Raw genomic sequence first — 27,249 nt, forward strand, 5'->3', positions numbered from 1 at the left:
TGAGGGCGAGGCGGCGTGCCTCCAGTGTCTCGGCGTCGGCGTACCAAAGGCAGCGCGGTCGACTTCACGCTGGTGAGCCTCAGTGAGGCGTCTCATGGATGCTATCTTCTGGCCCTCCGCAATGAGGGCGAGGCGGCGTGCCTCCAGTGTCTTGGCGTCGGCGTCGGCCGGGATGGGGGCGGATAAGTCGTGTAGCGCCGTTTGTAGGGCGTCGTGGGCGTTCTCGCCTGAGGCGGCGCCGTGGCTGATGACCAGCACCTCAGTGACAGCGCTGCTGCCACTGTCAGCTCGAGGAAGAGGGTCGTCGATGATCACCACGTTGGTGGGGAAGGCGTCAAGCGATGCCGTGTCGGAGTCGACAAGCATCGGGTCGGTGGAGCCGACTGACTCCAAGTCCATAGCAAGCTCGCTGGAGACGTGAAGCTGGTCGAGGAGGCTGACGAGGCGGCTCTCGGGGCAGTCTATGCCCGCGTCGGACGCAGGCTTGTCAGAGATGCGAGCCTCGCCAAGAAGATCGGCGAGGCAGCTCGCCACGCATGTGTCATCGACGCCTTGCAGCGCGTCGGGGCAAGCGCCATCGGGCGTGTCGGGCTGGCTACGCTCGCTGGGAAGGAAAAGGGTTCCCGTCCAGAACAGGTCTCCGGACGACGGTGCACCTGGCCCCACGGTAGGCACCAATGTCGGGTGGTAGGTGCGACATATGCCAATGGGTGGCTTATCATTGTGGGAGCCAGTAAGACATCGCCGGTGCCTGGAAACGGGATAAGGCGAAGACATGCACGCCGGCGAATCTTACCCAGGTTCGGGGCTCTCCATGGAGATAACACCCCTAGTCCTGCTCTGCGGGGTCTCCGCATGATCACTAGATCAACACAAGTTGCTACAAGTGGCTCCTTGAGCTGTTTGGCTGGAGGAAGAAGAAGGGCAAGGCTAGCTCTCCTCTTCTCTCTATGTGGTGTCTAAAACTCTAAGAGATCAACCCTTTGCATGGGTGCCCTGGGGGGTTTATATAGGCCTACCCCCCCAGGGGTACAATGGTAATCCGGCCTGGATGCGGGTCCAGGCCGTCAGTGTCTGTATCCGCCGGCTTCTCCGCCGGACGCTGGGGCCCGTCGACTGGTGGGTCCCGCCGGCTGCCGGCCTCTTGGTCGACAGGCCGCCCCCACCGCCTGGGGTTCTTGTCGGCGGCTGGTTACTGTAGCCTCGCCCCTGATGACAAGGGCTTTGCCGAGGTAAGCATGGCTACAGTGCCGCCGCCTGGCGGGCTCTCACTGTAGCCTTACCTCGTCTTGTCTCCTTAATGATGCACATACTTCGAGGGAGTGGGGCAGCCGGCTGTTGGGAGCCGGCTACGCCCCAGGCCGACTGGAGGAGGCTTGGCCGCCTTTGAGCGTCTCTCTGGCTGAAGGGGCCCGCCACCCGCGGGCCGTATTGACAGTCTGTCGTGGGTGGCGTCATGGTCAACATGGCAACAGTGTTGCGCCGGACGGGGGATGGTCGACCCGTACGGCGCACTGTGGCCACGCGTGCTCCGGGAATCGGGGGTGGCAGGCTGTACTGCAGCCACGCCCCGTCTCGTCACGGTTATGTGGGTGCAGCCCTTGAGGGTGCGATCTTGGCCGCTTGCCGGGAGCCGCTCTTCTTGCGGCCGGCTTCTGGGAGTCGGTCCTCTTGTAGCCGGCTTCTTGGAGCCGGCCATCTTGTAGCTCTCTTCGGGAGGGTTTTTAGGGCCGGGCCGTCTTCCAGTAGTCGGTCCCGGAGATAGCCGGCCAGGGGAAGGCGGCCCTGTGCTTTGGGTGTTTGAAGGCTCGATCGGCCCGGTAATTTTTCAAAGAGCCAGGGGGAGTCGGTTAGGCTACCCGTGGCCATTTACTCCAACAAAATTACCTCTCGTCATGTTGAGATTGCTATTGTCTCTTTCTTCTTCCTTGCATGTGCTAATTTTTGTTTGCTATGATAATTTGTTTGCTTATAAAATGCCTATGCATAGGAAGTATGTTAGATTTAGATGTGTTTATCACGTGTTCTATGATGCTCTCTTTGTGCTTTAATTCTTGTCTTTGATGTGAGCATCATTAAAATTATCAATGCCTAGCTACGGGCGTTAAACGATAACGCTTGTTGGGAGGCAACCCAATTTTATTTTTGTCCTTTGCTTTTTTCTCCTGTTTAGTAATAAATAATTCATCTAGCTTCTGTTTAGATGTGGTTTTATGTTTCAATTAGTGTTTGTGCCAAGTAAAACCCATAGGATCTTCTTGGGTGATAATTGTCTGATCTTGCTGAAAAAGACAGAAACTTTATGCTCACGAAAACAATTGTTAAAAATCACCAGAGAGTGATAAAATACCAATTCAAACTGCAGTAGATCAATAAAAAAATTACCTAAGTTGTCCTATTTTTTCAGAATTTTTGGAGTTACAGAAGTATTCGATTGAAATAGATTCCTACAAACTGTTCTGTTTTGACAGATTCTGTTTTTCGTGTGTTGTTTGCTTATTTTAATGAATCTATGGGTCGTATCGGGGGGGTATGAACCATAGAGGAGTTGGAATACAGTGGGTTTAACACCAATATAAATAAAGAATGGGTTCATTACAGTACCTTAAGGTGGTGGTTTATTTTCTTATACTAACGGAGCTCATGAGATTTTCTGTTAAGTTTTGTGTGGTGAAGTTTTCAAGTTTTTGGGTAAAGATTTGATGGATTTGGAATAAGGAGTGGTAAGAGCCTAAGCTTGGGGATGCCCAAGGCACCCCAAGGTGAAATTCAAGGACAACCAAAAGCCTAAGCTTGGGGATGCCCCGGAAGGCATCCCCTCTTTTGTCTTCGTCTATCGGTAACTTTACTTGAGGCTATATTTTTATTCACCACATGATATGTGTTTTGCTTGGAGCGTCTTCTATGATTTGAGTCTTTGCTTTTTAGTTTACCACAATCATCCTTTCTGTACACACCTTTTGGAGAGACACGCATGAAACGGAATTTATCAGAATACTCTATGTGCTCCACTTATATCTTTTGAGCTAGATAATTTTGCTCTAGTGCTTCACTTATATCTTTTTAGAGCACGGTGGTGGTTTTATCTTATAGAAATTATTGATCTCTCATGCTTCACTCATATTATTTTGAGAGTCTTCTAGAACAGCATGGTAATTTTCTTTGGCTATAAAATTAGTCCTAATATGATGAGCATCCAAGATGGGTATAATAAAAACTATCATATAAAGTGCATTGAATACTATGAGAAGTTTGATTCCTTATGATTGTTTTGAGATATGAAGATGGTGATATTAGAGTCATGCTAGTTGAGTAGTTGTGAATTTGAGAGATACTTGTGTTAAAGTTTGTGATTCCCGTAGCATGCACGTATGGTGAACCGTTATGTGATGAAGTCGGAGCATGATTTATTTATTGATTGTCTTCCTTATGAGTGGCGGTCGGGGACGAGCGATGGTCTTTTCCTACCAATCTATCCCCCTAGGAGCATGCGCATAGTACTTCGTTTTGATAACTAATAGATTTTTGCAATAAGTATGTGAGTTCTTTATGACTAATGTTGAGTCCATGGATTATATGCACTCTCACCCTTCCACCATTGCTAGCCTCTCTAATACCGCGCACCTTTCGCCAGTATCATACACCCACCATATACCTTCCTCAAAACAGCCACCATACCTACCTATTATGGAATTTCCATAGCCATTCCAAGATATATTGCCATGCAACTTTCCATCGTTCCATTTATCATGACACGCTCCATCATTGTCATATTGCTTTGCATGATCATGTAGTTGACATCGTATTTGTGGCAAAGCCACCGTTCATGATTTTCATACATGTCACTCTTGATTCATTGCACATCTCGGTACACCGCCAAAGGCATTCACATAGAGTCATATTTTGTTCTAATTCTTGAGTTGTAAGTAAATAAAAGTGTGATCATCATGATTATTAGAGCATTGTCCCAGTGAGGAAAGCATGATGGAGACTATGATTCCCCCACAAGTCGGGATGAGACTCCGGACGAAAAAAAAGAGGCCATAAAAAAAGAGAAAGGCCCAAATAAAAAAATTAGAGAAAAATAGAGAAGGGACAATGCTACTATCAATTTCCACACTTGTGCTTCAAAGTAGCACCATGATCTTCATGATAGAGAGTCTCCTATGTTGTCACTTTCATATACTAGTGGGAATTTTACATTATAGAACTTGGCTTGTATATTCCAATGATGGGCTTCCTCAAATTGCCCTAGGTCTTCGTGATCAAGCAAGTTGGATGCACATCCACTGAGTTACTTTTTTTGAGCTTTCATACACTTATAGCTCCAGTGCATCCGTTGCATGGCAATCCCTACTCACTCACATTGATATCTATTGATGGGCATCTCCATAGCCCGTTGATACGCCTAGTTGATGTGAGACTATCTTCTCCTTTTTGTCTTCTCCACAACCACCATTCTATTCCACCTATAGTGCTATGTCCATAGCTCACGCTCATGTATTGCGTGAAAGTTGAAAAAGTTGGAGAACATCAAAAGTATGAAACAATTGCTTGGCTTGTCATCGGGGTTGTGCATGATTTAAATATTTTGTGTGATGAATATAGAGCATAGCCAGGCTATATGATTTTGTAGGGATAACTTTCTTTGGCCATGTTATTTTGAGAAGATGTGATTGCTTTGTTAGTATGCTTGAAGTATTATTGTTTTTATGTCAATATTAAACTTTTATTTTGAATCTTATGGATCTGAACATTCATGCCACAATAAAGAGAATTACATTGATAATTATGTTAGGTAGCATTCCACATCAAAAATTCTGTTTTTATCATTTACCTACTCGAGCACGAGCAGTAATTAAGCTTGGGGATGCTTGATACGTCTCCAACGTATCTATAATTTTTGATTGTTTCATGCTATTATATTATCTGTTTTGGATGTTTAATGAGCTTTAATATGCTCTTTTATACTATTTTTGGGACTAACCTATTAACCGAAGGCCAAGTGCCAGTTTATGTTTTTTGCCTATTTTAGTGTTTTGCAGAAAAGGAATACCAAACGGAGTCCAACGGAATGAAACCTTCGCGATGATCTTTCTTGGACCGAAAGCAAACCAGAAGACTTGGAGTTGAAGTCTGGAACTCCGCGAGGCGGCCACAAGGCAGGAGAGCGCGCCCAGGGGGTAGGCGCGCCCCCACCCTCGTGGGCCCCACGGAGCTCCACCGACATACTTCTTTCGCCTATATATACCCTTATACCCTAAAAACAACAGGGGAGCCACGAAACTACTTTTCCACCGCCGCAACTTTTTGTACCCGTGAGATCCCATCTTGGGGTCTTTTCCGGCGATCTGCCGGAGGGGGATTCGATCACGGAGGGCTTCTACATCAACACCATAGCCTCTCCGATGAAGTGTGAGTAGTTTACCATAGACCTTCGGGTCCATAGTTATTAGCTAGATGGCTTCTTCTCTCTCTTTGATTCTCAATACAAAGTTCTCCTCGATGTTCTTGGAGATCTATTCCATGTAATACTCTTTTGCGGTGTGTTTGCCGAGATCCGATGAATTGCGGATTTATGATCCAGATTATCTATGAACAATATTTGAATCTCCTATGAATTATTTTATGTATGATTTGTTATCTTTGCAAGTCTTTTTGAATTATCAGTTTGGTTTGGCCTACTAGATTGATCTTTCTTGCAATGGGAGAAGTGCTTAGCTTTAGGTTCAATCTTGCGGTGTCCTTTCCTAGTGACAGCAGGGGCAGCAAAGCACGTATTGTATTGTTGCCATCGAGGATAAAAAGATGGGGTTTATATCATATTGCTTGAGTTTATCCCTCTACATCATGTCATCTTGCCTAATGCGTTACTTTGTTCTTATGAACTTAATACTCTAGATGCATGCTGGATAGCGGTCGATGTGTGGAGTAATAGTAGTAGATGCAGAATCGTTTCGGTCTACTTGACATGGACGTAATGCTATATTCATGATCATTGCCTAGATATTCTCATAACTATGCGCTTTTCTATCAATTGCTCGGCAGTAATTTTTTCACCCACCGTAATATATGCTATCATGAGAGAAGCCACTAGTGAAACCTATGGCCCCCGGGTCTATTTTACATCATATTAGTTTCCCGTCAACTTGCCAATTTCTGTCGCCGTTTATTTTGCAATCTTTACTTTCCAATCTATACAACAAAAATACCAAAAATATTTACTTTATTATCTTTATTGGATCTCACTTTTGCGAGTGACCGTGAAGGGATTGACAACCCCTTTATCGCGTTGGTTGCAAGGTTCTTGATTGTTTGTGAAGGTACTAGGTGACTTGTGTGTTGTCTCCTACTGGATTGATACCTTGGTTCTCAAAAACGGAGGGAAATACTTACGCTACTTTGTTGCATCACCCTTTCCTCTTCAAGGGAAAACCAACGCATGCTCAAGAGGTAACAGTACACCTATTCCTGTGGAGGAAGCACAACCAGCCATTCATAGTTTAGCATCTATCGCATTTGATGTTGTTAAATCCTATGTGTGTATCTTCCCATCATGGAAATATTATACTGAAGATGAAGGAAAATGCCAGTTGCAGGTGTTTGTCCAGGAGTTATGTGTAAGTAATGTTATTCATGGCAATTACTTTGCTTTGTCCCATACATTCTACCTCCATGATGGTTATAATACAACAAATTTTCCCATTTTTCTCTATAGAGAAGGACCGATTTGGAAACTCGGGATGAGGTAACCTGTGCTAATACCTCTGCTATCTTCAAGAATGCTTGGTGGCAGTATCGGAATTACCTGAAGAAAACGTACTTCACTAGCAAAGAAACTCATCAAATTCCCTTACGTTCTCCTGAGACACATGTAACATCCCAATTTTCAATTTGGATATTATACATAGGTCATCATATGCATATCATATTTTACATGCATTTTGGTTGTGATCCTAGAAATCTTAAGCAACTCAGGGACCCAAGGAGAGAGTTGGGGATTTCATTTATTTTCATATTTGATTTTTTCTCAAATTTGAAAAAGAGGATCAGTTTGGTTTTAATATTTTTTTCTCCAATTATTACCAATATTAAAAATAAAAGAGGGAAGATAACATGACTTCTTAAAAAAAAGAGGAATATTGGAGGAGAAATTTTAATATCAAATTTATATTTTATTAGTATTTTATTTGAATTACACAAATATGCGGTTTTGAAAATTGCATTTTTAGGCCAAAAAAATGTTCACTTTCTTCTAAATATTAGGTTTAGACGGTGAAAATTGTTTTTGGCATTTTTAAATTTTTTTATATTTTATTAGGATTTTTCTTCGGGCAGAATTTTATTAAAAAAACTTTTTCCCGCCCGACTAGGCCTAAGCCCAGCCGAGCAGGCCGGCACCAGCCACCGCCTCCTCCTCCTCCGACTCGGGACAGAGTCCCGAGCCTCGCTGCCGCCGCCGTGTCCCGGTCGGACACGTGCCGCCGCACCCCCTTCCGCAAGCCTCGCCCCCTGGCCCCTTTAAAAGCCGCCCACCCCGCCGCCACCTCGCCCCACCGCAGCCCCGCCGCCCGCTTGCGCCGCCGCCGCCGCCCCACAGCGCCGCTGCCTCCTTGCCCCGCCGTCGCCGGACGCTGCCTCACCAGAGCCTCGCCTCGCCGTATCCCGCCGCCGCTGACCCGTCGGTTTTTTTAAGAACCGGTAAAAAAACCGCCAAACCGTCGCCCGTTTTTTTTTGTTTTTTTCGTTAGATCGGTTTAGATTTGTTTTTTTCGAGTTCCCTAATTAGCGAGCGTTCGTTCGAACGTCTTTGTTAGCGAACATGTTCGTTTGTTTGTCCGTGATAGCAAACGTTCGTTCGTTAGCGTTTTATTTTATTTTATTTTCGGCCAGGGACCTATCCGTGATTATTTTTATCGCAGATTAGCCCCTGATTTTCAAACCCTTGCAACTTTTTGCTCGTTTATCCAAATCCAGTGAAACCAACGCCAATATATTTGCCTCGGACCCCTCTTTCCAGATAATCAACTTGAACATGATTTTGACAATTTAAAATTTTGGTTGCAAGCAGATTTGAATTTGAACTTATTTTGACCGCAGTTTGAGTTTCGTAGCTCCGATTCGATTGATTCTTTTTGCATATCGAAGCTCTTCGGTTGAATTATCAGTTGGATCTTTTCTCTTGAGTTTTACCCTTGCATCTTATGCTTGAGTGCCTATGTATGCTATTGTTTGTTTGCGATAGAGTTTCCGGAGTGCGAAGCGGCTACTACGAGTCACTAGGGTTTTCAGATCGCCAGCAAGGCAAGTAACACTTTGATCATACCCCTTTATTACCCAGTTTTTATGCATTAGTTTCAATCCTCAAACATTTCATGGTTAGGTTTTGTTAACATGTGAGTATTGGGAAGTAGATGATGAGGTAGAACCTATCGTCCTTTATTTCAAACCTTGGGAGTTACTTCTACATTACGCTTATACTGCTATGCTATGCTCGTAGACGTGGTTTGGTTTGTGTGATCCATGGCAGATGTGAGAGTTATCATTAGTGGTTAACTTAAGGTGGCTACTTTAATACACATTTGGGTGGATTGGTTGAGGCACCCTGGAGCACCCAGTGGCTGTCTGGGCACCTGGAGCAATCCAACGATGTCCTAGGATATACCGGAGTACCCGAGTAATCATCCTATGGTTCGCCACCCAGGCTCAAAGGGATCATAAGACTGTTCAAGCTAGAAACTTCCGTGTGCAGCCACAGGCCATTATGGGCTCTGGCACAGTTGGGTAAGTTGTGGGAATCCTTTCCATGATGGGCTAGCAGATGTAGGGGATTGTAGGTGTACCGGCCTATCTATTGGTTAAGGGGACCTCTTCGGAAAGACTGTGTCTTGGTCAGCCGTTTCTCAAACATCATGCAGTGCGAGAAATACAACGGAGGAGATCGAGTCTTGTGGGGAAAAGTGCGCAAACCTCTGCAGAGTGTACAAACTAATCATGGTTAGCCGTGTCCCCGGTTATGGACATTTTGAGTATCTAGTACTTGAATTATTGATTTGATCTCATCACTCTTTAATTAAATTTGTTGGGTTGTTAATATTATTAATTGGGATTGAGTTGGAGGAACCTTCTCAATGTTTATCAACCAACTTGGTAGTTAAATAAAATATATTCCTTTGTTGTAGGGAAAAATCAGCTTTAGGCAAATGATAACCATAGAGCCTCCACCGGCCATATATGCATGTAGTGATAGCTGTTATCTTGTTCATTGCTCTATAGTATTATTTTGCTAGCATATTCCATGTGCTGACCCGTTTCGGGCTGCAACGTATTATGTTGCAGACTTTTCAGACAAAGAGTAAGGTGCGCTAGGTCGTTGCCGTGCAATCAGCTATGCCGTTGGAGTTGATGGACTTATTTACCTTCGATGCTTCCGCAGTTATCTTATTTAGATGGCCTTCAGCCATATTATTGTAGTAGTTCTCTTTTGAGACTTTCGATGTAATAAGTGTGTGATTGAAACTCTGTTATAAATCCTTCAAGTACTGTGTGTGTGTCAGCATTACCGATCCAGGGATGACACTTATGCACAGAGATTTGACCGTCTGAGGTCGGATTGCTACAACACATTTACTGGACGATGACTGGGAACGCCTTGTTCTTTACTGGTCCCGAACAAGAATGTGGTAAGGTCTATGAGCTCATTTTATTTTAAGTACTATATGCTTGCGTCTTACTATACTCCGTTCATGTAGAACAAGTGCTTAAAACTAAAGAACAACTATTCTCATTTAAGATTCCATTGCTATCGTGCATACTGCTTTGCTCTTGTATCAATGTATTTACTCATACAAACTTATTTTTAAATTGAACGATCCAATGGCACAACAGAAATGTTTACGCATGTTTCTTTAACAGGTTTGCTCTTATAAATAGCTCTATTGATTTCAATTTCAATTGTGTATATAGTTGACTTCTCATATCATGCACATTACTAGCATCATAACAGGGCCAATAGTGTTGTTGTACATGTAGACATTTTGAGTATCTGGTACTTGAATTATTGATTTGATCTCATCACTCTTTAATTAAATTTGTTGGGTTGTTAATATTATTAATTGGGATTGAGTTGGAGGAACCTTCTCAATGTTTATCAACCAACTTGGTAGTTAAATAAAATATATTCCTTTGTTGTAGGGAAAAACCAGCTTTATGCAAATGATAACCATAGAGCCTCCACCAGCCATATATGCATGTAGTGATAGCTGTTATCTTGTTCATTGCTCTATAGTGTTATTTTGCCAGCATATTCCATGTGCTGACCCATTTCAGGCTACAACGTATTATGTTGCAGACTTTTTAGACGAAGAGTAAGGTGCGCTAGGTCGTTTTCGTGCACTCAGCTATGCCGTTGGAGTTGATGGACTCATTTACCTTCGATGCTTCTGCAGTTATCTTATTTAGATGGCCTTCAGCCATATTATTGTAATAGTTCTCTTTTGAGACTTTCGATGTAATAAGTGTGTGATTGAAACTCTGTTATAAATCCTTCAAGTACTGTGTGTGTCAGCATTACCGATCCAGGGATGACACTTATGCACAGAGATTTGACCGTCTGAGGTCGGATCGCTACAAGATGGTATCAGAGCACACGCTAACTGTAGGACGCAACCACTAAGATAAGCCATAGGTCACTTTTCTCTACTCATTTCTGACCCCTCTCCATTTTCTAGTCTATAGATGGCGGACCCAAGGAACAAGTTTGCTCAACCGGATGAAGACACACCTTTTGGACGACACTTGAAGGAGCCACTAGGTACCTGAACATCGGAATACCAAGCTTCACCAGGACCTACACTGCCACTTTACCAGAAGAGGAGCGTTGGACGATTCGAGTTCATGTTCCGGGAAGGACATTCGAGCCAGTTACTGAGCACATAGAGTTTTCCTTTGATGCACCAACCTGGAGTCTTGGAAAGAGCATGGCCGCTCACATCGCCATGGGACGCATTGGCCAAGTTTACAACAAGGATCTTAAGGACACCATCTACCAGATATGTGGGCGCCGAGATGAGCAATGGGAGATGATCAGCACCAGGAGGGACAAGTCCATTGCAGCCTACATCCAGGAGTTAAACCAGCACATTCGCCATCAGGAGAACCAAATGTGTGCCAGCATGCTAGATCTGAAGAAGGTGATGACCAGGAACATGGAGCTTGAAGAGGAACTCAAGTCTACACGCAACGGATATGAAGAGGAAATTGTCGTACTACTAGAGAAGAATGAAGACCTAAAGAAGAAGCTAGGAATATTCATGGGAGATCCCGCACCTGAGGAGGACATCCGTTCTGAAGATTACATCATCATCGACGACACCGACTCCGACAGTAGTGATGATGATTACGAAGACGAAGCTGGAGCAGATATCATGGAGTCTTCCACCGATCAAAATTTCTAGTCGACCACCATATTATCAGTAGTATTCCCCCATGTATATAGTAATAGTCCGAGTATTTTTGTAACGGTAGATTAGATCAATTGTATGCCCTTGTTTGAATTGAGTGGTGTGAAATGAATGTGTTTGTCTCATGTGCATATGGGTAGTGATTTCTCTCTAGACCTCACTCTATTCTAATCTCTTCCCTCTAAACCCATCAGATGCCTCCGAGACGTGACCCAGGATTTGTCTTCCCACCGGAGCTCACTCATTTGATCCAACAGCAGAATACCTTGATGCAGTTGCTAGTCCAGAACCAAGGCAACAACAACAACAACAACAACAACAACAACAACCCACCACCACCACCTCCAGTTGACAACTTAGCCCGTTTCCTGAGGTTGAATCCGCCGGTGTCTTCCAATAGCACCGAGCCGATTGTTGCTGATGACTGGCTCCGCAGGATTGGAAGGGAGCTGACCACCGCAGGTTGCACAAATGCTGAGAAGGTGCGCTTTGCCACATACCAACTGAACGGACCTGCAGCCTCATGGTGGGAGAATTACACAGCCACTTTCCCTATAGCCAATGTCACTTGGGATCAGTTTCAACAAGCTTTCCGTACTGCACATGTCTCAACTGGAGCTATGAGAATGAAGAAGCGTGACTTTCGCAACTTACGCCAGGGAAATCGTACTGTGGGGCAGTACGTGGATGAGTTCAGTAAGTTAGCTCGCTATGCCCCGGATGACGTGGCCACAGATGCCGCGAAGCAGGAGAAGTTTATGGAAGGGCTGAATGATGAGTTGAGTATGCAGTTGATGGTGGCAACATTTGCTAACTACCAGGAGTTGGTAGATAGGGCTCTTATGATTGAAGGCAAGCAGCAGCAGATAGAGAGCCGCAAAAGGAAGTATGGACAGGGGAAGTATAATTCTGGAGCTCAGCAGAAGCCTCGTTTTACCCCGAACTCGGGAGGATATACCCATAACCATGGAGGACATACTCATAATGGAGGAAGTTCCCATAACCACAGTGGCCCTAAGAATGGGAATGGGAATGGAGGAAGTAGCAGCCAGAACCGTTTCAATCCCGCAACACCCGCCAAGAAGGATCTAAGTCACATTACTTGTTTCAAGTGCAGGAAGACTGGACACTACGCCGCCGAGTGTCCCGAAGCAAAGAATGGAAACGGCAATGGAAGTTCTGGGAAGAAGCCCAACCCTTTCAACAGGGGATAGGTGAACCACGTTAACGTGGAGGAGGTTGAAGAGCAGCCAGATGCAGTTATCGGTAAGTTTTTTATTAAGTCATTTACCGCAATCGTTCTTTTTGATACTGGTGCATCGCATTCATACATTTTGAGGGGGTTTGTGGATAAGTATAAGCTGCCCACCAAAGTTCTTAAGACACCTATGTTAGTAAGCTCGCCAGGAGCGGAGTATATGGCAAGCAGAGGATGTTTTCAGATGCCATTGACCATAGGTAGGCATGTTTTCCCCTCAGACCTAATAATTTTGGAGTCACGAGGATTGGATGTGATCCTAGGCATGGATTGGCTATCGATGTATGGAGGAAACATCGACTCCGCCAGTAAGTCAATTCTACTCACCACTCCGGAGGGAAAAAGGATCAAGTATGTGTCTCAACATGCGCCGAAGAGGACTCAAGTAACTCGCTCTCAGGAGTTGTTCAGGAGGAAGTGCCTGTTGTGAAGGATTACCGGGATGTATTTCCAGAGGAATTACCAGGCATGTCGCCGGATCGAGACATAGAGTTTTTGATAGAGTTGTTGCCAGGCACCGGACCAATATCAAAGAGACCATACCGGATCCTCGCAAATGATCTAGAGGAAATTAAGAAGCAGATTAAGGAGTTATTGGAGAAAGGTTACATTCGACCAAGTTCGTCACCTTGGGGAGCCCCAATGCTCTTGGTTGAGAAGAAGGATGGATCTTTGAGAATGGTTGTTGATTATCATGCATTGAATGAAGTGACGATTAAGAACAAGTACCCATTACCGATGATCAACGATTTGTTTGACCGGCTGCAAGGAGCTAAAGTATTTTCCAAGATCAATCTGCGATCAAGATACCACCAGCTGAAGATCAGAGAACAGGATATACCTAAGACAACTTTTACCACAAGGTACGGGCTATATGAGTACACAGTTATGTCATTTGGATTGGCAAATGCCCCTGCCTATTTCATGAGTATGATGAATAAGGTGTTCATGGAGTTCTTGGATAAGTTTTTTGTGGTGTTCATTGACGACATATTTGTATACTCGAAGAATGAAGAGGAACACAAGGAGCATTTGTGTTTAGTTCTCGAGAAGCTCAGGGAACATCAGATATATTCCAAGTTCAGCAAATGTGAGTTTTGGTTGAAAGAAGTTGGATTTCTTGGACATGTTATATCAGGAGAAGGTATAGCAGTAGACCCTACCAAGATTCAGTCTGTCACAGAGTGGTTGGCACCCACCTCAGTAGGAGAGATCCGCAGTTTGCTTGGACTCGCGGGATATTACCGGAGATTCATTGAGAACCTTTCCAAAATTGTGAAGCCCATGACGGAATTATTGAAGAAGTACACCAAGTTTAAGTGGACTGAAGAATGTGAGGCCAGTTTTCAGGAGTTGAAGAAGCGGTTAGTTACAGCCCCAGTGCTAATTTTTCCGGACATACGCAAGGATTTCCAAGTGTATTGCGATGCTTCTCGCCAAGGACTTGGAGGTGTACTTATGCAAGACGGAAGAGTGGTTTCATATGCCTCACGACAGCTTCGACCTCATGAGTTTAATTATGCCACGCATGATTTGGAGTTAGCAGCCATAGTGCATGCGCTCAAGACCTGGAGACATTTTCTTATTGGAAACCATTGTGATGTGTACACGGACCATAAGAGTTTGAAGTACATTTTCACTCAGAAGGAGCTGAATCTCAGGCAAAGGAGATGGTTGGAGCTTATAAAGGATTATGATATGAAGTTGCATTATCATCCAGGAAAGGCCAATGTCGTAGCAGACGATTTGAGCCGGAAGAGTTATGTCAATACCCTCGTAAGCGGAGGATTACCATAGGAGTTAGTCGACGATCTCAATGAACTTCGTTTGGAGATAGTTCCAAGATGATTTGTGGCAGCAATGGAGGTTCAGTCAACATTACTGGGAAGGATCCGAGAAGCTCAAAAGGATGACAAGGAAATTGCTGAGATAAAGGAGAAGATGAGCAAAGGAAAAGCCAAGGGATTTCGTGAGGATGAGCACGAAACTTTATGGTTTGAGGATCGTGTATATGTACCCAATAACACAGAGATCAAGAAGTTAATACTTCAGGAGGCCCATGACTCGCCATACTCAATACACCCCGGAAACACCAAGATTGTAACGCCCGGATAATCATGCTACAGTAATCTCACGTTAATGGTGGCACGTCACCTCTGTCACTGTAATTAGTCTCGGGTTAAATCAAAACCGTTTCAAATTTAAACCCTAGATAAGTCAAACGACAAAAGTTTTCAAATATTAAAATAAAAGTGTTCGGGCTATGTCAATTATTGCATCGGTAATTATGGTGAAGTAAACACATTTTTATAAAATGCCTAAATACGTTTAAATGAATTAAAACAGAAAAGAAAATAAATAAAAGAAAGAAAAAAACAAAAACAAAAGGAGGAGAAGCCCCCCCTGCTGGACCGCGGCCCAGCTGGCCATTGGGCCAACCAGGCCGGCCCAGGTCGGCCCCACTCCTCTCCCTTATCCACTCCTCCCCCCACTCCCCACCGACAGCCCCCCACTCCCCCCGAAATATCCCCCCTCTCCCCCGATCTGGATCGGGAGGAGGCCCTCGCCGTCGCGCTCGCCCCGCCGCCCCTGGACCTCTCCGCCGCCGCCCGGATCGTCGTCGCCCGGAGTCGCCTCGCCTCCTCCCCTGCATCGCGTCGTCCCCGACCCCCTCCACGAGCCCCGCTGCCCCGTCCCTACACCCCCGGTGAGGCCACGGCCTCCACGCCCCTCCTCTCCTTCCCTCGCCCCGCCACGCGGCCCGCGCCGTTGCCTCGCGCCCGTGGCTGCGCGCGAGCTCGCGCTCCCGCAGCCCCACCCCCCCAGTCGTGCACCGCCCGCGCCCGCCCTGTGCTCGCATCGTCCGTGCGCCGACCCCGTCGTCGGGCCCCTGCCCGTCACCGCCTCCCATCGCCACTGCCCCGCCGCGGCTCTGCTTCGCCCGCGCCACCACCGCTCGTGCAGACGGGCGGCTACCGCCGGCGCCCTCCCACTCGCCGACCGCGCCAGCATCCGCCTCTGCCTGCCGCACTCGGCCGCCGTCGCCCAGCCGCCTCGTTGGTCACGCCCACGACCGCGCTCACCGCGCCGTGCCTCCGCCCGCACACTGCACCGTCGCGCCACGGCCGTGCTCATCGCCGTCGTTTGCCTCACCTCCGCAGATCTCCGCCCCGTCGCCACGGTGGCCTCGCCCCTCTGCGCCACATCCGGCGGCTGGCCCCGCACCATCGCGGCCTCGCCCCGCTCCGGCCATGGCCACGCCGTGCCGCCCCGCGTGCGGGTCGCCGCTCGGCCGCTCCGCCCGTAACCTACGCCCGCGCCCGGCTGTGCCCCCTGGGCCACTGCCAGGTGGGCCTCGCCCCCCCTGAGCCACTGCCCCCTGGGCCCGAACCCCCCTAGCCTATGACAAACGGGGCCCAGTCCACAGAACAAAAAAAATAAAAATAAAAATAATAATAAAACGAATAATAAAAATAAATTTAATTAATTAATTAACTAAATTAATTAAGTTAATTAATCCTGTTTAAATTAATCTAATTAGATAATTAATTTAACTAAACAATAGTTAATTAGGTAACAGCCCCTGACAGGTGGGACCCACCTGTCAGGTTGACCAGGTCAACGGTCAACGTTGACTGCTGACGTCAGCATGACATCATGCTGACGTCATAAATCCATTTTCGAATTAAATTAAATAATTAATTAAATTCCAGAAGTTAATAAAATCTTTAGAAAATCATATCTTTTAATCCGTAACTCGGATTAAAATATTTTCAACATGAAAGTTGCTCAGAACGACGAGACGAATCCGGATACGCAGTCCGTTCGTCCACCACACCTCCCTAACCTATCAAACTCGCAACTTTCCCCCTCCGGTCCATTTGTCCGAAAACTCAAAACATCGGGAATACTTTCCCGGATGTTCCCCCCCTTCGCCGGTACCACCTACTATCGCGTTAGGACACACCTCGCACTGCTCATTGTCATGTCACGCATCGTCATGTTTATGTTTGCATTGTATTTACTGTTTCTTCCCCCGCTTCTCTCCGGTAGACTACGAGACCGACACTGCTGCTGCCCAGTTCGACTACGGAGTTGACGACCCCTCCTACTTGCCAGAGCAACCAGGCAAGCCCCCCCCCTTGATCACCAGATATCGCCTATTCTTCTCTATACTGCTTGCATTAGAGTAGTGTAGCATGTTACTGCTTTCCGATATCCTATCCTGATGCATAGCCTATCCTTACTACTACTGTTGTTACCTTTACCTGCAATCCTACATGCTTAGTATAGGATGCTAGTTTTCCATCAGTGGCCCTACATTCTTGTCCGTCTGCTGTGCTATACTATCGGGCCGTGATCACCTGGGCGGTGATCACGGGTATATACTTATATACTATATACATGACACATGTGGTGACTAAAGTCGGGTCGGCTCGTAGGAGTACCCGCAAGTGGATCTTTGTGGCGGAGCGACAGGGCAGGTTGAGACCGCCTAGGTGAGAGGTGGGCCTGGCCCTGGTCGGCGTCCGCGGTTACTTCGACATAACACGCTTAAGGAGATCTTGGTATTTGATCTGAGTCTGGCCATTTGGTCTATACGCACTAACCATCTACGCGGGAGTAGTTATGGGTATCCCGGCGTCGTGGTATCAGCCGAAGCCTTCGTGACGTCAGCGACTGAGTGGCGCGCGCCGGATTGGACTGGAACGCCAATAGGCTAGGTCTGCTTCCGGCCGCGTACGCAACGTGCAGGTGTGCATAGGGCGATGGGCCCAGACCCCTGCGCGCATAGGGTTAGACCGGCGTGCTGACCTCTCGGTTGAGCCTAGGTGGGGCTGCGACGTGTTGATCTTCCGAGGCCGGGCATGACCCAGAAAAGTGTGTCCGGCCAAATGAGATCGAGCGTGTTGGGTTATGTGGTGCACCCCTGCAGGGAAGTTAATCTATTCGAATAGCCGTGATCTTCGGTAACAGGACGACCTGGAGTTGTACCTTGACCTTATGACAATTAGAACCGGATACTGAATAAAATACACCCTTCCAAGTGCCAGATACAACCCGGTGATCGCTCTCTAACAGGGCGACGAGGAGGGGATCGCCGGGTAGGATTTATGCTATGCGATGCTACTTGGAGGACTTCAATCTACTCTCTTCTACATGCTGCAAGATGGAGATGACCAGAAGCGTAGTCTTCGACAGGACTAGCTATCCCCCTTTTATTCTGGCATTCTGCAGTTCAGTCCACTGATATGCCCCTTTACACCTATACCCATGCATATGTAGTGTAGCTCCTTGCTTGCGAGTACTTTGGATGAGTACTCACGGTTGCTTCTCTCCCTCTTTTCCCCTTTCCTTTCTATCTGGTTGTCGCAACCAGATGTTGGAGTCCAGGAGCCAGACGCCACCGTCGACGACGACACCTACGACACTGGAGGTGCCTACTACTACGTGCAGCCCGCTAATGACGATCAGGAGTAGTTAGGAGGATCCCAGGCAGGAGGCCTGCGCCTCGTTCGATCTGTATCCCAGTTTGTGCTAGCCTTCTTAAGGCAAACTTGTTTAACTTATGTCTGTACTCAGATATTGTTGCTTCCGCTGACTCGTCTGTGATCGAGCACTTGTATTCGAGCCCTCGAGGCCCCTGGCTTGTATTATGATGCTTGTATGACTTATTTATGTTTTAGGGTTGTGTTGTGATATCTTCCCGTGAGTCCTTGATCTTGATCGTACACATTTGCGTGCATGATTAGTGTACGGTCAAATCGGGGGCGTCACAAAGATGTATTTGGATTTGAAGGAGCGTTTCTGGTGGACAGGTATGAAGAAGGATATTGCCGAGTATGTAGCCATATGTGATGTATGTCAGAGAGTGAAGGCAGAACATCAGAAGCCTGCAGGATTATTACAGCCTATGCCCATACCCGAATGGAAGTGGGATAAACTTGGCATGGATTTCATTACCGGATTACCCAGGACCTGATTGGGATATGATTCTATCTGGGTAGTAGTTGATCCCTTGACCAAGGTGGCTCACTTTATCCCCGTGAAAACCACTTATACGAGTGCGAAGTTGGCCAAGATATATATGACCAGGATCGTATGTCTGCACGGAGTTCCGAGGACCATCGTATCAGATAGAGGAACATGGTTTACTTCGAAGTTTTGGAATCAGTTGCACCAGACTTTGGGTACCAGGCTAGAGTTTAGTACAGCCTTTCATCCACAGACAGATGGACAGACCGAGAGAGTCAATTAGATTCTGGAGGACATGTTGAGAGCTTGTGCACTAGATTATGGATCCAGTTGGGATGATAATTTGCCTTACGTAGAGTTCTCATACAACAACAGTTACCAGACTAGTTTGAAGATGGCACCTTTCGAAGCTTTGTATGGAAGAAGGTGCAGGACACCGTTAATGTGGGATGAAGTTGGAGACCGCCAGTTTTTTGGACCGGCTTTAATCAAGGAATCTAAAGAGAAGGTTAAGTTGATTCGAGATAGACTTAAGGTAGCTCAGTCCAGGTAGAAGAGTTATGCGGATACTAAACGCAAGGAGGTAGTCTACGAAATCAGAGACAGAGCATATCTTCGTGTGTCACCACTCCGAGGAGTTAAACGATTTGGAGTTAAGGGAAAGTTAGCCCCGAGATTTGTAGGACCATACCGAGTTTTGGAGCGTATGGGAGAAGTGGCCTACAAGTTGGAGTTACCAGAAGGATTGTCAGGAGTTCATGATGTGTTTCATGTTTCAGTTGAAGAAGTGCCATGCTGAGATGGCCGATATTCCTCTAAGAGATACAGTGCCCCTGGAAGCAATTCAGTTGGATAGTGACCTAACCTACGAGGAGAAACCCGTTAAGATTCTTGAGTTTGCCAGTCGAGTTACACGCAGCAAAGTTATCAAGTTTTGCAAAGTTCAGTGGAGCAACCATACCGAGGATGAAGCCACCTGGGAACGAGAAGAAGACCTACGGAAAGACCACCCACACCTATTTTCTAGCCAACCCGAATCTCGAGGGTGAGATTCATCTTAAGGGGGGTAGGTTTGTAACATCCCAATTTTCAATTTGGATGTTATACATAGGTCATCATATGCATATCATATTTTACTTGCATTTTGGTTGTGATCCTAGAAATCTTAAGCAACTCAAGGACCCAAAGAGAGAGTTGGGGATTTCATTTATTTTCGTATTTGATTTTTTCTCAAATTGAAAAAGAGGATCAATTTGGTTTTAATATTTTTCTCTCCAATTAGTACCAATATTAAAAATAAAAGAGAGAAGATAATATGACTTCTTCAAAAGAGAGGAATATTGGAGGAGAATTTTTAAATCAAATTTAAATTTTATTTGCTATTTTATTTGAATTAGAAAAATATGCATTTTCAAAAATTGCATTTTTAGGCCAAAAAATGTTCACTTTGTTCTAAATATTAGGTTTAGACGGTGAAAATTGTTTTCGGCATTTTTAGAATTTTATTTTAGATTTTAATAGGATTTTTCTTCGGGCAGAATTTTATTAATAAAAAACTTTTTCCCGCCCGACTGGGCCGAAGCCCAGTCGAATAGGCCGGCCCACCAGCCACCGCCGCCTCCTCCTCCGACTCGGGACAGAGTCCCGAGCCTCGCCGCCGCCGCCATGTCCCGGTCGGACACGCGCCGCTGTGCCCCCTCCCGCAAGCCTCGCCCCCTGGCCCCTTTAAAAGTCACCCACCCCGACGCCACCTCGCCCCACCGCAGCCTCGCCCCACCGCAGCCCCGCTGCCCGCGTGCGCCGCCATCGCCGCACGCCGCCTCGCCGGACTTGCCGGATCCCGCCGCCGCCGACCTGCCGGTTTTTTAAGAACCGGTAAAAAAACCGCCAAACCGTAGCCTGATTTTTTTGGTTTTTTGGTTAGATTGGTTTTTTTTCGAGTTCGCTAATTAGCGAGCGTTCGTTCGAACGTCTCTGTTAGCGAACATGTTCATTCGTTTGTCCGTGATAGCGAACGTTCGTTCGTTAGGGTTTTTCTTTTATTTTATTTTCGGCCAGGGACCTATCCACGATTATTTTTATCGCAGATTAGCCCCTGATTTTCAAACCCTCGCAACTTTTTGCTCGTTTATCCAAATCCAGTGAAACCAACGCCAAAATCTTCGTCTCGGACCCCTCTTTTCAGATAATCAACTTGAACATGATTTTGACAATTTAAAATTTTGGTTGCAAGCATATTTGAATTTGAACTTCTTTTGACTGCAGTTTGAGTTTCGTCGCTCCGATTCGATTGATTCTTTTTGCATATCGAAGCTCTTCTGTTGAATTCTCAATTTAGATCTTTTCTCTTGAGTTTTACCATTGCATATTATGCTTGAGTGCTTATGTATGCTATTGTTTGTTTGCGATAGAGTTTCCGGAGTGCGAAGCGTGCTACTACGAGTCACTAGGGTTTTCAGATCGTCAGCAAGGCAAGTAACACTTTGATCATACCCCTTTATTACCCAGTTTTTATGCATTAGTTTCAATCCTCAAACATTGCATGGTTAGGTTTTGTTAACATGTGGGTATTGGGAAGTAGATGATGAGGTAGAACCTATCGTCCTTTATTTCAAACCTTGGGAGTTACTTCTACATTATGCTTATACTGCTATGCTATGCTCGTAGACGTGGTTTGGTTTGTGTGATCCATGACAGATGTGAGAGTTATCATTAATGGTTAACTTAAGGTGGCTACTTTAATACACATCTGGGTGGATTGGTTGAGGCACCCTGGAGCACCCAGTGGCTGTCTGGGCACCTGGAGCAATCCAGCGATGTCCTAGGATATACCGGAGTACCCGAGTAATCATCCTATGGTTCGCCACCCAGGCTCAAAGGGATCATAAGACTGTTCAAGCTAGAAACTTCCGTGTGCAGCCACAGGCCATTATGGGCTCTGGCACAGTTGGGTAAGTTGTGGGAATCCTTTCCATGATGGGCTAGCAGATGTAGGGGATTGTAGGTGTACCGGCCTATCTATTGGTTAAGGGGACCTCTTCGGAAAGACTGTGTCTTGGTCAGCCGTTTCTCAAACATCATGCAGTGCGAGAAATACAACGGAGGAGATCGAGTCTTGTGGGGAAAAGTGCGCAAACCTCTGCAGAGTGTACAAACTAATCATGGTTAGCCGTGTCCCCGGTTATGGACATTTTGAGTATCTAGTACTTGAATTATTGATTTGATCTCATCACTCTTTAATTAAATTTGTTGGGTTGTTAATATTATTAATTGGGATTGAGTTGGAGGAACCTTCTCAATGTTTATCAACCAACTTGGTAGTTAAATAAAATATATTCCTTTGTTGTAGGGAAAAATCAGCTTTAGGCAAATGATAACCATAGAGCCTCCACCGGCCATATATGCATGTAGTGATAGCTGTTATCTTGTTCATTGCTCTATAGTATTATTTTGCTAGCATATTCCATGTGCTGACCCGTTTCGGGCTGCAACGTATTATGTTGCAGACTTTTCAGACAAAGAGTAAGGTGCGCTAGGTCGTTGCCGTGCAATCAGCTATGCCGTTGGAGTTGATGGACTTATTTACCTTCGATGCTTCCGCAGTTATCTTATTTAGATGGCCTTCAGCCATATTATTGTAGTAGTTCTCTTTTGAGACTTTCGATGTAATAAGTGTGTGATTGAAACTCTGTTATAAATCCTTCAAGTACTGTGTGTGTGTCAGCATTACCGATCCAGGGATGACACTTATGCACAGAGATTTGACCGTCTGAGGTCGGATTGCTACAACACATTTACTGGACGATGACTGGGAACGCCTTGTTCTTTACTGGTCCCGAACAAGAATGTGGTAAGGTCTATGAGCTCATTTTATTTTAAGTACTATATGCTTGCGTCTTACTATACTCCGTTCATGTAGAACAAGTGCTTAAAACTAAAGAACAACTATTCTCATTTAAGATTCCATTGCTATCGTGCATACTGCTTTGCTCTTGTATCAATGTATTTACTCATACAAACTTATTTTTAAATTGAACGATCCAATGGCACAACAGAAATGTTTACGCATGTTTCTTTAACAGGTTTGCTCTTATAAATAGCTCTATTGATTTCAATTTCAATTGTGTATATAGTTGACTTCTCATATCATGCACATTACTAGCATCATAACAGGGCCAATAGTGTTGTTGTACATGTAGACCTGCGGTACCCATCTGAAATCTTGTTGTGCCATTTAGTTTTCCACGCTTTGTATTCTTTCAGTGCTGCTTTCTCTTGAACTGATATGATTTGAACCGTGTCTCTATTTTGATTTGGCAAGACAATGCAGTGACCATAGGACATGGATATATGTTTGTTTGATGCTTTTATAATGTACTACTTGGCAATAGAAGACTTGGTAGTTTAATCTTGTCCACCTTACTCATGAACTGGTTCACCGAAATGAGTTTCATATACTAGTACATGCTAAACCTGTTATGTGTCTGCTTGTTTCTTATTTTAGAATGCTGACAGAATATTGGGGAAGAGTGCCTTATTAAGCAATGGTAAAGGAAGTAATGCTGATAAGGTTCAGGATCGTGAGACATCCTTGTTGGTCTCCAACAAAGCTGATAAAACAGCTAAGGACAACTATGTTGAAGACAGTGAGGCAACCCCAAAGTCCTGTCTTGGTTTACTGTTCGAGTTACTGGCCACTACCGCTTGCACAAGCTATTCAAACTCACTGTCTGAATCAGTTTGGTTTCTTGAGTCTCAACTACAAGCTGAAAGACATCGATCAGCTGTGGTGCGAGCGAAAGGACTACGGAAGTCCCTGGAGCATTCAGATGCATACTTTCTGGTGCAACAGGAAGCGTTGGAGGATTTTAGCGCCAAACAGGACAAAGCTAATAAGCTTGCTAAGCTTATTGCCAACATGGTGGATACCCGGGATAATGTTTCTTGAGCTCTTCTGAAGTTGTTTCAGTTATGGACTTGTTTTGCTGCCGCGTTTATTTGCACTGATGGTCAATTTTGACAGCCAGTGTATGTAATATGCTGCTTTGTTCCCTATATTTGCACTGGTGGCGAACTTTGATGCCCAGTGGATGTAATATGTGTAATAGGCTAGCGTTAGTTGCTTGCTTATTTATTTCCTTATTGTCTTGTTTAGTTGTTTTCTTGTAGTCACTGCAGTTCTTTTTCCGCGTTTTTCTAGTGGCCACAATAACCTATTTTTGGTAACTAGGCCACAATAATCAGGGCAACACACGGACTGTTGTAACCATGGGCCTCCTGCGGGCCGTAGGATCCGTGGGCCTTCTACGGGCCGTAGGATCCATGGGCCTTCTACGGGCCATAGGATCCATGGACTTTTCTACGGGCCGTATGATCCATGGCCATCTACGGGCCGTATGATCCATTGGTCTTCTACGGGCCGTAGGATCCATGGGCCTTCTACGGGGCGTATAATCATTTCGCCAAACATGGGTCGTACTATTTGTGGACCATAACGAGTCGTTAATAAGCCATATTTGATAACGCTATGAAAACAGCCCAACGGGTTAACGGGCCAAAACGGGTCGAATGTAACCACGGGGTGTATTTGGCCCACAAACGGAACAGGCCAGTAACGGACCGTATCTAACCGAATTCTAGAAATGAGCCCTAGAATAAATGGGCCCTTAGAAGGCCGAAAGTTAACACGGCCTGGAAACGGCCAACGAAATAATGGGCCGTTAATGGGTATAAAGCGATACACTGTTCATTATGGGCCAGTTTCATCTTGGGCCTTTAATGGGCCGAGAGTTACAAAGGGCCTCATATGGGCCGAAAGACATCATGGGCCATACATGGGCCGGAAGTTACAACGGGCTGGAATCATATTGGACGGCCCAGATGAAGCTACTGGGCTTAATTCCGATAGGCCGTAACAGGCCGGTAGTTAGTGGGCCGTAAATAGGCTATATATGAACAGGCCGTTAACAGGCTTTCCGTGGGCCGGCCTGTTACCTTCTGACCAAGTCAAACGGGCCGGCCTTTTCACCGGAATGGGCCTCTGTTGGGCCATGCCACGTGTCGACGTATCATAGGCGCCTCCTGTCCAATGAGTGGATGACATCTGTCCCATCGGTGAGCCAACACGTGTTTCCTCTAGCCAATGAGAATTTTACACGTGGAAAATACCCATTGGTCCGGGCTGTTAACGGGTTATCGGATCCAAAACCGGACCCGATAGCTTAACGGCGACCTGTTACGGTGGATGCCACGTGTCGGTCACCCTTGATGAAAGCACTTCTATGATGCGCGATTTATCGTCATGGAATTGGACACTTCCGTGATGATAATTCTGGTAATGTCATGGAACACTTCTATGACAGCACATGTATGACTATCTTGATTCTGTCATAAAATCGTCATGGATGTACATGCATGACAGAAAACGTGACCTACTGTGACAAACACGTATCATCACGGAAGTGTATTTTTTTGTAGTGATATGCCAACTCAACAAACACCTTCGGAGCTACCTATATAGCATCTTTATGATCACCCAGTTACGTTGTGACGTTTGATAGCACACAAGGTATTCCTCCGGTATCCGGGAGTTGCATAATCTCATAGTCAAAGGAATATGTATTTGACATTAAGAAAGCAATAGCAATAAACTGAACGATCAATATGCTAAGCTAACGGATGGGTCTTGTCCATCACATTATTCTCCTAATGATGTGATCCCGTTATAAAATGACAACTCATGTCCATGGTTAGGAAACCTTAACCATCTTTGATCAACGAGCTAGTCTAGTAGAGGCTTACTAGGGACACGATATTTGTTTATGTATTCACACATGTATTTAAGTTTCCGATCAATACAATTCCAACATGAATAATAAACCTTTATCATGATTAAGGAAATATAAAATAACAACTTTATTATTGCCTCTAGGGTATATTTCCTTCAAGGATTTGTCTTGAGTGCGGGGTCTTATATCCTTGCATCTTGATGCACTCATTTCTGGTGAAGATTGTTGTCCTCATGCTTGTCTTGACAAGCCTACTATTTCCTATCTTCACCATGGGTTGTCACAAGCTTTGTTTTTAAATTTGCATATTAGTGAGCTTGTGAACCCATTTGCTTGGTGTGTGTGTGACCTTCTCAACTTTGTGTGTGTGGGAAGGGCATCCTTGCACCTTGTATCTCATCTATTCAAGACTATGTTGATGCTTAATGCTCATCCTTATACTAGTCTTCTCAAGTGCTTTGCCATGACTCACACACATCATTTTGGTTGAGCCTTTTCTTAAGTTATGTCTTTTACATGTTTCTCAACCATATGTTTTTTGCAAGTGCTAGGCTTATTTTCGTATCTATGGTTGCTTTCAATTGTTTTGTGTTTCTATTGATTTTGGGTTAGTGATGATCCTATTTTGTGCACTTTGTATCCATATACAGAAATTCTAAATAGTGCACATATCATGGGGAGCTTCTGTAGTTTCCTTATAACACTCCTTTGCCCAAATCATAATTTCTTTTATCCATTTGGCTCGTCGGATCTTTTGATTGCCTGCTTCACTTTTTTATATGCCTTGCCATATCATTCTTTTGCAATCTTTGGATCCTTCTAAGTTTTTCGCCCATTTTGACAATCGATGCTAATGGGGGAGAAGTTTAGAGAGTTTAGAGTTTTGGTTTCATGCTTTGGTTTCGTTCTTAAGCATTTGGATCTCATGTGCATGCTTTATTGGTTGTTGTTATGCATGGTTGTGCTTGTTCCTTATATAAGCTCTCTTGAAAGTGATTTTCATCAATTACCAAAATGGGGGAGATTGAAAGAGCATGGTGCCCCCATGTTTGGTTTTGGTAATTGATGAAAATCCCTATATGGACTAATGGTTGCCTTGAGTTACATTTGAAGGGTTTGTCCACATGCTTTGCTTGAAGATCATTTGTTGGTTTCAAGGCTATAACTAGAAGACTATGTGTTGACCAAGTTGGTATTCAAGGATTTATCCAAAGATTGATCATGTGAGTGTTGAGCTTATTGCAAGCATGTCTTGAAGAAGAAGACTGTGTGAACATCATGTTTACCTTCAAGACATCATCTTTATGAAGAGAGAAGATAACACACAAAGCGTTGAAGATGTACCGAGTGGGATCAAGTGATCCCAAGGTATGATAAACATTGTCTATTACGCTTTGTTTACTAACCAATGATCCATGTGAGTTTTCCTTATGGGGTTAGGTACGTTTCCATGGGTGCGCATCAAAAGGAAGATATCATTAACCCATGGAGGATGGCAGCAAGTGGTGATCGTCATCAAGGTCGTGGTGTGCCAAGTTCAAGTGGAGCATCACAAAGAGATCATGCTTGAAGCTTGTCGTCCATTGTGGTGACAATGGACTTAAGATGTGCTGAGGATTGGCTCACCCATAGTGGAGTATAGGGAGCAATCTACTAGTCTTCATCGAGCTAGCGCAATTAAGAAAGGTGGTCCAACTTGATGAGGTCAAGATCGTCATCATATAGCTCAAGTGAATTATGTGCAAGGCAAAGGTTTGTCCTTGAC

This window comes from Aegilops tauschii, chromosome 7 (genome assembly GCF_002575655.3).
Source record: "Aegilops tauschii subsp. strangulata cultivar AL8/78 chromosome 7, Aet v6.0, whole genome shotgun sequence".
Taxonomy (NCBI): Eukaryota; Viridiplantae; Streptophyta; class Magnoliopsida; order Poales; family Poaceae; genus Aegilops; species Aegilops tauschii.